The sequence below is a fragment of the Orycteropus afer genome, unplaced genomic scaffold, assembly GCF_000298275.1.
Source record: "Orycteropus afer afer isolate SDZICR_OR568_19922 unplaced genomic scaffold, OryAfe1.0 scaffold00036, whole genome shotgun sequence".
In the NCBI taxonomy this organism is placed as follows: Eukaryota; Metazoa; Chordata; class Mammalia; order Tubulidentata; family Orycteropodidae; genus Orycteropus; species Orycteropus afer.
The window spans coordinates 10,846,762-10,860,281 of record NW_006921623.1 but is presented as its reverse complement, the minus strand read 5'-3'; positions in this window follow the sequence as shown (position 1 = coordinate 10,860,281).

The following is a 13,520-nucleotide window of genomic DNA, read 5'->3' as shown; positions in this document are numbered from 1 at the left end:
GTTTTCCAAAAGGTTGGTGTAACTTAAGTGATTGGCAATTAGGATGCATTTTTTTTATAAGATGCTATGTGAGGCAGTTCTTTTGGGACTGACTGCAGTGCTATTCTTCATATGCTTCTACAGTGCCTTAGCAGTGTCTTGAGAATAGATGTCAATAAGCTTCCACTTGATCCTGTTTACTTTTGAGTCCCATGTCTTTAGAGAGACTTCATCAGTGCAGCTTCTGCTGATTAATCATGCCTTCTTTCAGTGTCCCTTGAATGTAGCATTCATTCACTACACATTCTGCAAGTATTTATGCCTTTGATCAAGAGGTAAGATTGAAAAAGGGAGCAGATGTTATTAAAGTCTATTGTGAGAAACATTCCAGCTTGGAATGTGTATGCAAAGGTTTGGTAGCAGTAAGTAAACAATTATGGATGGTCTTGAATGTTAGACTGTAAGGCCTTGCTTATCAGGCAGAGAAGTTGGTAGGTCATTGGAAGCATTATCAAAACCAAAACCAAACTCACTGCTGTCGAGTCGCTTCCGACTCATAGTACCCTTCCTTGAGTTTCTGAGGTGTTCTCTCTGTGGAAGTAGATTGCCCAGTCTTCCTTCTGAGAAGTGGCTGGTGGTTTGAATTACCAGCCTTTTGGTTAGCAGTTAGATGCCTTTGGCACTATGCTACCAGAACTTCTATTGGAAGAATTAGAGCCTGGAAATTATATGAGGAGAGCATGTTGTGGAAAGATGAGTCTTGTGGCCTTCTCTTGGATGTTGGAGAGATTAGGGTCTGGAAGACCAGAGGGAGGTTGTTCAGAGGCTGTATGAAGAGATCGGAACTTGAATTATAGTGTTTGATTGTGAGACTATAAAAGAAAGGATTATGCAAGTGACAGTCCAAAAGGGAAGATTGATGAACTTGGTGATTGAATTGAATATGGAATGGAAATGATTTAGGTGTCAGGCTAGGGTAATAGGAAGAAAGAATGGGACTGTCAACAGAAATGGAGAAGGGGAAGGAACAGAGGGACTTTTTATTTTTACAGAAAGTGACAGTTGGTTTTGGGCAACTTGATTCAGAGGTTAAAGTAGACTATAGGAAGAAAAGCTGTAGACAGCTGGAAACATAAACCTCTAGAGTTCTTATGTGAGATTAGATTAGAGGCATATATCTGCAGTCATTTAAAGAGTAGATGACTCTCAGAGGGTAAATTAATTTAGAGGGAAGCAAAGTGGACAAAAGATAGAGCCTCACCAAATACCCACATTCTGGGCATGGGAAGTTTTTATATGTAATGGTCAATAAAATTGGATACTGAGTCATTTAGACAAATTACTGTTTAATGTGTTTCTAACACAGAATCCGTACAAGGACCAAGAGGCAGTCTGTCTTAGCTGGGTTCTCTAGAGAAGCAAAACTGGTGAAGCTTATATAAAGCTTATATTAAGGAAGGTTGGGCAATCTATTTCCGTAGTGATACTGCCTCGGAAACCCAAGGAGGGGTTGCTAGGAGTCAGGTCTGACTTGATGGCACATAATGACAACAACAACATATAATATACAATATATATACTTATAAACCAAAAACCAAAATCACTGCCATCGAGGCAATTCTGATGCATAGCAACACCCATTGGGTTTCTTAGGTGGTAAATCTTTATATATAAGTAGATTACCTTATCTTCCTTCCATGGAGGGGTTGGTGAATTTGAACCACCAACCTCTGGTTAGCAGTCAAATGCCTTATACACTGTGCCACCAGAGCTCCTATATATGCATAAATATACAAGTGTGTATATATATATATATATATATATACATATATGTATATGTATATATATGTGTGTATATATATATACACACACACACACACACAGAGAGAGAGAGAGAGAGAGAGAGGAAGAGAAATTTATCTTAATGAAATGGCTTACACAGTTGTAGAGGCTGTCAAGTCCCAAATCTGCAGGTCAGATATCAAGCTGGAGGCTCCTCCTGACTCATGTAGCTATAGAGGCTGATGAACCTAAGACTGGAAAGCAGTACAGCAGGCTGCTGGCTTCAGAGGCTAACAAATTCAAGACTGGCAGGTAAACTAAACATAGCAAGAGTTGCGAGAATGGTGCAGGACTGAGAAGTGTTTCTTTCTGTTGTATGTAGGGTCACTGTGATTCAGAACTGACTTGATGGCAGTTTACAAACCAAAACCAAACCCACTGTCATTGAATTGATTGTCATTCATAGAGACCCAATGGGACAAAGTAGAACTGTCCCATAGGGCTTTGAAGGCTATAAATTTTTACAGAAGCAGATTGCCTCATTTTTCACCAATGGAGCAGCTGGTGGGTTGGAACCATCAAACTTTTGGTTAGCACCCCCATGCTTTAACCACAGTGCCACTAGAGCTCCCTCTACCTAACAACAACATATTTCCAAAAGATTAAAACCATATGACTGTCATTTTTCCATTTTGAATTTTTATAAAGAATGAAAAAGATTATATGCTTTCAGTCTGGCTCCATTTTGATGAACAAGTTTGTTTTCAGTCCATACCACTTTCTTGTTGGGATTTTTATCTTTTAGTGCTCATGGTAAATAAAATAACTAATACATGGGAGATTACATACCTCTAATTGAGTTCAGTTGCTATCGAAGAAATTAGACTGGGTTCCAGGATATAGATGTTGATGTTGTTGTTGTTGTTATGTGCCGTCGAGCCGGACCCGACTCATAGTGACCCCTCCTTGGGTTTCTGAGGCAGTATCACTATGGAAGTAGATTGCCCCATCTTCCTTCCAGGATATAGAAAGAAACTGTAAATAAGATTGTTGGATAGTTACTGAGAATGATCTTGAGAAATCACGAAGATGAACTAAAGTCTTGATTTTTTTTTTTCCCCAAGTGATAAGAAGGTAGATTCCATGTACTTTAGACTGGTGAAAGTAATGCCCATTCTAGAGAATTCATACAAATGGACTATTAAACGGATGATAAGAGAGCCCAAAAAAGAGAGCCAGGATCACATGTAGGTTCCCTAAGAACACATATGTCAGACCTCTGTTCTATCTTTGGCAGGATTTCTAAATTGGAGATGGAGTTTGTATAGGTTTATGATGCACGTATAGTCAAATGGAGAAATATAATCTAGTTGTTGTTGTTGTTATGTGCCGTCGAGTTGGACCTGACTCATAGTGACCCCTCCTTGAGTTTCTAAGGTGGTATCAATACGGAAGTAGATTGCCCAGTCTTCCTGTCGAGGAGTGGCTGGTCGGTTTGAATCGTCAGCTTTCTGGTTAGCAAGTGCCTCAGGCACTACGCTGTGAGAACTCCTATGTAATCTAGAGCAAGTACTGATTAGTCAAATGATCATATCCATCAGCTTAGAGGAAATGCCCAATGGTATTCTCAAGAACTTTCCTTTTCAGTCTTCCTTATTCATTGTCCATATTTCTTCAATATTTTAATCGGTAGCTTAAATAGAAATGTCACATAGGTGGTCAGATTGGGAGTGAAAATTAATATGATGACTAATAGGATCAGGATCTAGTATCACAATAGCCTGGATTAATGAGCTAAATTTAACATGATTAAGTTTAACAGGAATAAAAGCAGAATCCACACTTGGATACTGAAAAAGTGTTTCGTATGTCCTTTCTTTCCTTCCCTCTTCACAATCTTTGGCAGAGTTAATTACTCTATTCTGTGTGCTGCTAGCACCATATATGCCTTACTCTGTCAGCTTTTCACATTGCCTTATTCTTGTTTTCTTGTCACACCACAAACCCTCTAGATTGTGAATAGTTTGTGGACAGGGACTGTCCTTTGGCATTTCCTTAGTACACTACCCTCCAAAAAAAACCCAAACCCACTGCCATTGAATTGATTCAGACTCATAGCAACCCCCATTCAGTTTCCAAGGCTGTACATCTTTATGGAAACAGATTACCTCATCTTTCTTCTGCTGAGTGCCTGGTGAGTTTGAACTGCTGACCTTTTGGTTAGCAGCCGAATGCCTTAACCACAGTGCTACCAGAGCTCTTTAGGAATTGGTTATACCCATTAATTGATCCTTTGCCATTAAATTTTGACTAGCAAGTGGCCTGAAATGTAAAAAAAAGACATGATTGGAGCTGGGAAGGACCTTAGATATTATTAAAGTTAAAGTTACCCCACTCATTTTACAGGTGAAGAAGAAAAAAAGGATGAATGATTGATGGACTGGCCAGGCTCATGTAACTAGTTACATGTGGTCTTGGGGGTAGACCCTATTCTCCTGATTTGTCATTTTACTTACAATATGAATCTATTTTAAGTTTATATTTATAAGAAAAATATTTTTGGTAATAATTTTGTAGTATCATCATTTACTAATTTGCATAATATGATGTTTTATGATTATGAATAGTCTATAAAAGTTTGTACAATAATTTTAAGTTTTTAATGATGAGTAATGAAACAGTTTACATCTATTTGTTGCCACATTTATAAAAGTTTTAAGGGAGAAATACTCAGTGTAGTTATATTTCTTAAGTCTTATATTAAATATGTTAGGTGCCATCTAGTTGACCCCGACTCATAGTGACTCTATATACAACAGAACGGAAACACTGTCCAGTCCTGCACCAGCCTCACAATCCTTGCCATATCTGAGCCCATCATTGAAGCCACTGTGTCAGTCTTTCTTGTTGAGGGTCTTCCCCTTTTTCACTGACCTTCCAGTTTACCAAGATAATGTCTTTCTCCAGGGAATGGTCCCTTCTGACAACATGACCAAAGTAGGTGAGATGAAGTCTGGCCATTCTTACTTCCAAGGAGCATTCTGGCTGCACTTCTTCCAGGACAAATTTGTTTGTTCTTCTGCTAGTCCATAGTACTTTCAGTATTCTTCCCCGACACTGCAACTCAAAAGCATCAACTCTTCTTCAGTCTTCCTTATTCATTGTCCAGTTTTCACATGCACATGAGGCTATTGAAAATACCATGGCTTGGGTTAGATGTACCTTAGTCTTCAAAGAGACATCTTTGCTCTTCAGCATTTCAAAGAGGTCTTTTGCAGCAGATTTGTCCAGTGCAATAAGTCACCTGATTTCTTGACTGCTGCTTCCATTGGCGTTGCATTGATTGTGGAACCAAGTAATATGAAATCTTTGACAACTTCAGTCTTTTCTCCATTTATTGTGATACTGTTTTATTAATCCAGTATATTAAATATATTTCTGTATTATTTTTAATGTCAAAGTATCTTTTATTGGTAATTATTATAAATGTCTCTTGGAAGGAGTAGGGAGGAGGAAATCATGGAGAAAATGAGAGAAGGAAAAGGATTGTTGGGGGTACTTCATTATTTGTATTCTTCTGTGGCAATTGATTCTTCCTGAAGCCATTTTTTTCTTCAAAATAAGCCTTATTTCCCTCTACCTGAGTGTTTTTTTTTTTTTAAATGTATTTAACTATTTAACTTTTTAATCAAAATTGATATCCACATAATTGTTTAAAACTATTGTGCAAGTGAGTTTATAATGAAAATCACTTGTCTCTTGACCACAGATCCCTCCATCTGTACAAGGGACCATTTTGAAATCTTTTAATAGTTTCTTTGGGTGGTTGTCTCCATATTGCTAAAGAATATATTTTTAAGTTTTTAATTTTAACATATTTAACTGTTTTAAAAGGTAGTATATTAACATTGTTCCAAAATAAAAATGTATAAAAATGTATGTAGTAAAAAACTCTCACCCTTTTGTCCTGTACCTCAAAAATTTCCCCCAACACCAAAAAATCAGTTGTTATTAATTTCTTCTAGAATATCTTTTGTAATGATATACAAGCAAATGCAAAATTACACTTTTCATCTCCCTTTTATACAAATGTATATTGTCATTACTTACTTTTTCAATTTTAGACTTTATTGACTTCTCGCTATGATAAAAGAAATGTTATTTCCCTTATAACACCCTGACTTACCTAACTGCCGCCTCCCAATACAGGCTCATCACTCTTTTTACCTCTTTTGGCTAAATTTTCGATTTCAAGCATTCAACTGATGCTCTGCATTTTGTGTATTCGACTATAGATGGTATCTCTCGTGTCCCATTTTGTAAGATAGGGATCGGTAGCCCCCTATTTCCACTTCTATTTTCCCCCACCTTTTAACATCTCTTTTTTTTTTACTTTTATATAATTAATATTGATACTATTTACATTCTTTGCTCTACCCATAATTAAGCCCTCAGTGATTTCTTTATTGCTTAAATTGTAAAATTGTCAATCAGTAAACAGTTTTCACATTATGACAACCATATAGAAATTGTTCACTGAAGAGCTAAGTGGTGTATTTTGATTATATTTCCTTCCCTATGTAGATTTCTTAAAATGTCTGCTTTTTTTTTTCTTTCTTGTATTACCTTTATCAACTTCTTCAGTTTATCTAGTGTCTCTAGGTCTGAAGGACAGTATTAAATCCATGTCATCTTTTCTTTGAAGAATCTGCCTATTGACTCCCTGTGGAGTCAATCCATTTGCTTCCCTGTGGGTTGATTGGCTCTGGGTCATATGCACAGCTGTCATTCCTGATGACCATTCATTGTTCTTCTTGGCTGAACTCATAGTTTCTTAGAATCCAATGCCCTGTTATACCTGGTTTACCATCTAGCTTAGTTTGAGTAAATTTTCAAGTAAGAAATTTTCAAATAAAAAAGTGTTCGCGAAAGGTAATCTTCATATACTATTAATCCATGCATTTCTCTTAGTGTCTTTATTCTGCCTGTGTCCATCTGAAGTATTTTTATTCTCTCTTTTCAACCAGAGGTTTGATTGAATATGACTTCTAGACTGAAAATAATTTCCTCCTTGGAACTGGAAGGCATTTATTGATTCCTTTCACTCTCCATGATTCTGATGAGAAGTCTGATGCCAATCTGATTGTTCATTTTCTGTAGGTGACTTATTTTTGTCTTTGGAAGCTTGCAGGATCTTCTCTTCATCTTTGTTCTGAATATTTTACACAATCTATCTAGATATGGGTCTTTAAAAATTCATTGTCTTGATTATTTTCCAGTCTGAAGACTTTATAGCCTTTATTTCTAGGAAATAATTTTCTATTAGCCTGAAGGCCCAAAACTTGATTGCTTCTGATAATTTACCTGCAGAGACAGGGTGCAGTCTAGTTTGCAAGCTTTTAATTGGTTTCCAGTATTGTCAGCCCTGTACCTCACACTGAATCTCTGGTACCTGGTAGTTCTGCACCCTGAGCCTATATTTGGGTTTTTGCGGGGCAGACAGTTCCTTCTTGGGCTGTGGTTTCCCCAAACATGTGTTTGTTCTCTGCCAGGCTCTCTTTGACCTGCTTCCTTTGTCATCATTTTCTGCCTGCCTTTTTTTTTTTTTTTTTTTTTAGAAAATTGTTGTAATCTTTGTTGATGGCTTCTCTGCCATTCTTTGCTCTGTGCATTTATGTTTATGCTGTCTTTATCCTTTTATTATAACTGTAATGGAGACTTGGGCAGAAGAAGAGATGAACATGTGCATTTAGTCATCCCAGAGTTTAAAGTGCTAAGTTAGATCTGAAGCGTAATTAAGCCATCATGTATCCCTACTTCAGAGTTACTGAAGTTAGGGACCTTGTCTTATTAATCGTTTTTATATATTTGAGAGCTTGGCACATAGTCAACACTGACCAAATGTCTGTTGAATTATAATAGTTGTGAAAATTTAATTGTATTTAGGAATGATAATGTAACCTTTTAATATTCAATTTAGTCAGAACTTTAATAGAATTAATATTAAATTGTGCCTCCCTCTATCCCCAGAATTCATAAGTATTAAAAGGACATCTGAGAAATAATGAAGTTTTATAGTAGATTTTCACCCATTCACTTTACCTTGGAGTAACTGAATTGCTGGCTTTTGCAATTTCATTTTCCGTATCATAGCTGTCTGAGAAATAAGTAGTCACTCTAAGTATACTTCTTCTCACTGCCTAGTGTTTCCTTGCAATTAGGAAGCTGCTAGAAACCTGACACTCCATTTTATTGTAAGCTGAGCTGCATTTTAACTAACTTAAGAATCTTGTGGTGACATAAACTAATGTTTGCAACAGCATTTTATATACTGTGAAGTGCCATGCACGTTTGACTTTTTCTTGATATTAAATATGGGAGCTGCCAGGACTGTTTTTTAAGCTATGCTATTTTGAGCAAAGATTAAGGCACTAATTAGCATGCTAGTGTCATCTATTTTTGTACTTTAAATAAAGAGGGAATGGTTTTGTAATAGGTAGTTATGAACCTTAACAGTAACAATGCATAATATATGGTTATTTTCAGGTTTATTTGGCTAGTGTAGACATAGCCTTAGGGAAATACGGAGATTGAAGCCTGCTGTGAAGATCTCTGGGCATCTCTCAGATACAAATGCAGAATTGCCCCAGTGGTAAAAATCTACTGACCCATATCTAGTTCTGTTTGGCTGGTTCTATTGAAGTAATCAATCAACCCTGCCTGACTGGTTGGGAGTGTGGTGGAGCTTGACAGCCAGAAGTTGTCACTGACCATGAGAAACTGTGCTTCCTGTTTGCAAGTCAGAACTACCAGTGGCATTTTTACTTGATGACCTATCGTCTCGCCTCTTTCCCATCTCATTGTCCACTATTTTGATATTTTTCAAAAGTGTTATTAGACTCTGAATCAATTGCTAGAACAAAAGGGAGTATAATTAATAAATCTTTGTTTATAACTTTAAATTCCAGAAAAACTTCCAGGTTTTTCTCTGTTTGTCTTACATTTTGCATAGTTGTAAGTAGTATATGCAACATAATGTCCTGCTTTCTCTACTTAGCATTATTTATTTATTTTTTTTTTAATTAGGATTTGGGGGAAGATTTACAGAGTAAATTCACTTTTCATACAGCAGTTCATATATACTTTGTCTCATGTCATTGACCAAAATTTACAATGCAGGAGCTCCCCTCCCACTTCCTCCCCATAGTTACCTCCTCCCAGTGTCCATCCCTTCATACTCTTCGAGAGGCCCATTTTCTGCCAACCCTGTATATGATCTTGGATACACTCTCCATTTAGACATACATAATTGTTTAGCTTGTTCACCCCTCTATCCGTCCCTATACCCATGTTTGCTTTCATTGACAACTCAGTATTGTATTTGCAAAGGGGTTCATTTTTGTTGTTTGTACTGCCCATGTAACTCTCTCTGTCTTTCTCATCCTCAATGCTGCCATATTGGTCACTCACATTTGGTACATTGCCCTTCTCTTCACCCAAATCAATATTTATCTCTATCTATCTAACAGCATTCCCTCCCCTTCCCTCCCACCCCTGGTAACCAACAAAGAAAATGTCCTCCAATATATAAACCTTTCCTTAACTTTTACAATAATGGACTAATACAATATTTGTCCTTTTGTGACTGACTTATTTCGCTCAGCATAATGTCCTCCAAGTTCATCCACGTTATGCGGTGTTTTACTTAGCATTATTTTATATATAATTTATTAACTCTGTGTTTACCATGTGTATTGTCTTTAACAATGATATTTATGACATTGATATTGTTGTATTGATTCCAACTCATAGCAATCTTATAGGACAGAGTAGACCTGCCTCATAACATTTTCTAAGCTATAATTTTTAATGCAACAGGTTGCTGGGTCTTTTCTCCTGCAGAGCAGATGGTGAATTTGAACTACCAAACTTACAAGTTAGCAGTTAGATGCTTAACCATTGTGCCAACAGTGCTCTTAGAAAATATATGCTTAATCTTCTCTCGTTGTTATGAGTTGACTTGTTTCTAAATATTTATTATCATCAATAGTATATATATATATAGCCATTTTTGTATGAAGGACTGTTTTGTTTTGGGATTCTTTTTCAGACTGTATCCTCTAAATGGGATTATCAGGTTTTATGTTTTATACCTGATGTATCTGCAGCTGTTTCGATCTTCAGAAAGACAAGGCTATGTGGTTGTATTATTCTGCATTTCTTTATTAAGGAAGTCAGGCATTTTTTCCTGCAATGTTTTATCCTTTGTGCTTACTTATGGAATGGAGGGCCCATAGTTGGTTACTTTTAGCTGAGTCTGTTAATTACAAACACAAAGTTGGAGTGTAGGAGATACATCTCTTTATAGTTTAAGGACACCTTTCCTCCCTTCTAGCTGTGTTCATCACACAGTGCTTTTCTAGGTAGTAGATTCCTCCAACTAAAGCAGAGGTATAGAGGGTCAGCAAAAAAGAAGAAGACCCTCAACGAAATGGGTTGACACAGTGGGCTCAAGCGTAGTAACAATTATGAGGATGGCACAGGGCTGGGCAATATTTTGGTCAGTTGTACATAGTGCCATGAGCTAGAACAGACTCAGTGGCACCTAATAATAACAACACAGCACAGACATTGCTGGTGTGAATAGCATAGGTCAAGTTGTTAATAACAAACCTTTTGATAATTATTTTATTATTATGTTATCAGCTTGATTTCCAGTCACAACAGCTAACTGAGAGTAACGTCTCTCAAGAACAGGACAGCCAACAGGTTTCTGGCAGGGAAGTGGGCATGAGAAACTTGACTGGGAATATCAGAGGATGAACTAACAACATCTCACACCACCATTTATGGAGTCTTCTCCTGCTTATACAAAAGTTAATCAGAAAAAAAAAATTACTATATTGGGCAGCGGCTGTTAAAGAACACTGGGTCATGGAAATTATTATATTGAAAAAATAACTATTCATAATTAAAAAGCTACTTTATTTCTACCAAAGTCAAATGTAAAATCTAGTGGTAATTAAAGCTAAGGGACATTAATTAATTGCACAGTGTATTAATTCAGCACAAAAGTCGATTTATAGGCATTTGCATGTCTTCTTTGTCTTTAGGATGTGAATTTTCAAAAGGGAGGTTAATGAGATCATATAAAATGGTCATTTGAAGAGTGACTTTGCATTCTTTGCAAAAACAAAGAACTGTTGGGGACATTCCTATTATTTTTCAGTTTTCCTTATATAGAGATCCACATCATAAAATCATCAGAGTTCAAGATTAGGAAGAAGTTGGTTTTTTTTGAAAAGTATGATTTATTTTAGTAAGATATATGTAACCATATGTAAACCCCTTTACCCCTCTCTCTCTGTAGCTGAAGGAAAAAAGGCAAGTAGATGAATGAGTCAAAAAGGGAATTAAGACATAAATTATTTAGGGCTGCTCATTTCTGGAATGTCTCTCATAAGAACTTTAATTAAATTAAGTAATAAAAGAAGTTACTTCCTTCAAGGATTATTTTCAAGTCGAAAGCAGTATATTTTGGTTGTAGCTAATTGATGATTCAGTTCTAGATCTCTTCTTATGAAGACCTAACAAAAAACAGTTCTTTTCTTATGAAAAGACTCTTGTGTTCCTTTCTAGATCCTTTTCAGTGTTCTCTTAAGAGCTGGGTTGACCTGCCGGACTGTAGCCTATGTCATAGAGAGGGAAGTGCCTTTTCACATGCTCAGTAGAGTAGAGCTGAGGGTTAGATTCCATCTGCAAGTCCTGGAATCATTAAACATTAGAGTTGGAAAGGGCTTCTCAATCTTATCTATCATTGCAGACTTGAAGCTTAGAGAAGAAAGGTGCTTACCCTGATGCACACAATCCAGTGGCAAAACTAGAAGTGTTCCTGTCTGACTGAACATCTAGGTTCTTTTTGTGTTGTCATGTGATGTTTTCATCATAAAAAGAGTTGAAGGTGCAGAGTAATTTCTATTGAGCCTTGGCTAATTACCCAAGGCTCATACTTACTAGACTAGAGATGGTGTCTGATTAGACTTCTTTGGGGATGGATGGGAGAAAAATAAGTATTCTCATTCAGTTAATCTGATCTATATATTTTATATTTTTTCGTTATTGATTTAATAACATAAATATTGAACCTTTACATGCTACTAAGAAATTGTGGTGTATCTTGGTTAGAGAAAGTATCGTGGTGGTGTTATATGCCGTCGAGTCGGCCCCGACTCATAGCGACCCCTCCTTGGGTTTCCGAGGCAGTATCACTACGGAAGTAGATTGCCCCATCTTCCTTCCGAGAAGTGGCTGGTGGGTTTGAACCGCCAGCCTTCTGGTTAGCAGTCAAGTGCCTTAGGCACTACGCTACCAGAGCTCCCAGAGAAAGTGTTAAAAGGGGAAAAAACCCAAGGTACAAATGCAGTACTTGGTTTCTGATTCTCCAGATGGTTGCTCCAACTCCACCCCCAAATTCTGGCCTCAACTGTTCCGCTTACACTGTTGTTGTCAGGTACCCAAGTTGTTTTTCCTGCGGTGTGGCTGGGTGGGTTTGAACTGCCAACCTTTGAGTTAGCAGCTTAGTGCTTAACCATTGTGCTACCACCAGTGCTCCACTTACACTCACTGGCATTTCAGTTAGGTATTTACTACTTTTCAAGAACCTCTCTACACAGAAAATGCTTTTGTTTTCTCCTGGTTTAAATAACCACTTTTTTAGCCCAAAACTCTAAATGAAAATCTATTCTTATAGTTGATTGTGATTCACAATCATGTGCACATAATTTAATGGCCTGTACCCAGGTCTTTTCCTGACTTTCTCATCCAGGACTTGACTTTCTGGGGAATGATCCTTCTGTTGGTTAAAGTGCCTTTTGAACATTTAGAATCTGTCAAATGACATGTTTAAAAGCTAAGTTAACCAGGTTTCTTTACCCTTTGACAATATATGAACAGCACAGTTTCATTTTTGGTGAACTGAGCCAAAAATGAAAACAAACTCCCTTCATTTCTTCTTTGTTGGACTGTAGAATAGGCCCTACACATTTAGCTCTTTAAGGGGTACATTTGTGGTAAACCATCAGGTTGGTATGAGACAGATACTCAAAATGGGGAGAAGGATTAAAAATAGATAGTGTGATTAATTTTCCAAAACTCAAAAAGCTCCAAATTCACAGCTGTTGATCAATTCCAACTCATAGTGACCCTTCCTTGGGTTTCCAGGGTGGTATCTCTACACAGATAGATTGCCCAGTCTTCCTTCCAAAGAGTGGCTGGTGGGTTTGAATTGCCAGCCTTCTGGTTAGCAGTCAGATGACTTAGGCACTACAACATCAGAGCCTCTTGATATTTCATGGCATACTGATTATGCTTTGCTTGTAATTGTGTCAAAAAGATCCATCAAAAGACCTTAGCTTCTCTACATGGAAATGGACCGCTGCAAATAAAACTTAAGATCTCTTCCTTTTGTAGCTGTGCTGGTAGCAAATGTTGACAGTTTTAATTCTATATTGCTTACAAGGAAAAAAAAGAGCAACCAAAGACACTAGTTTTAAAGTTAAAAAAAGTGGATTGTATTTTCTGAAATATATGCAATATTTATATATTATGCATTTTTAGTCAGTGCTAAAAACTATTTAAAATATTTTTTTTTCAAGCTTTCAAGTTGTTAGTTTTTAAATTGCTGAACCTTTGAGACTCTATTTCATGTTTTGGAGGGTGTGTGTGTGTATATATATATATATATATATATATATATATAT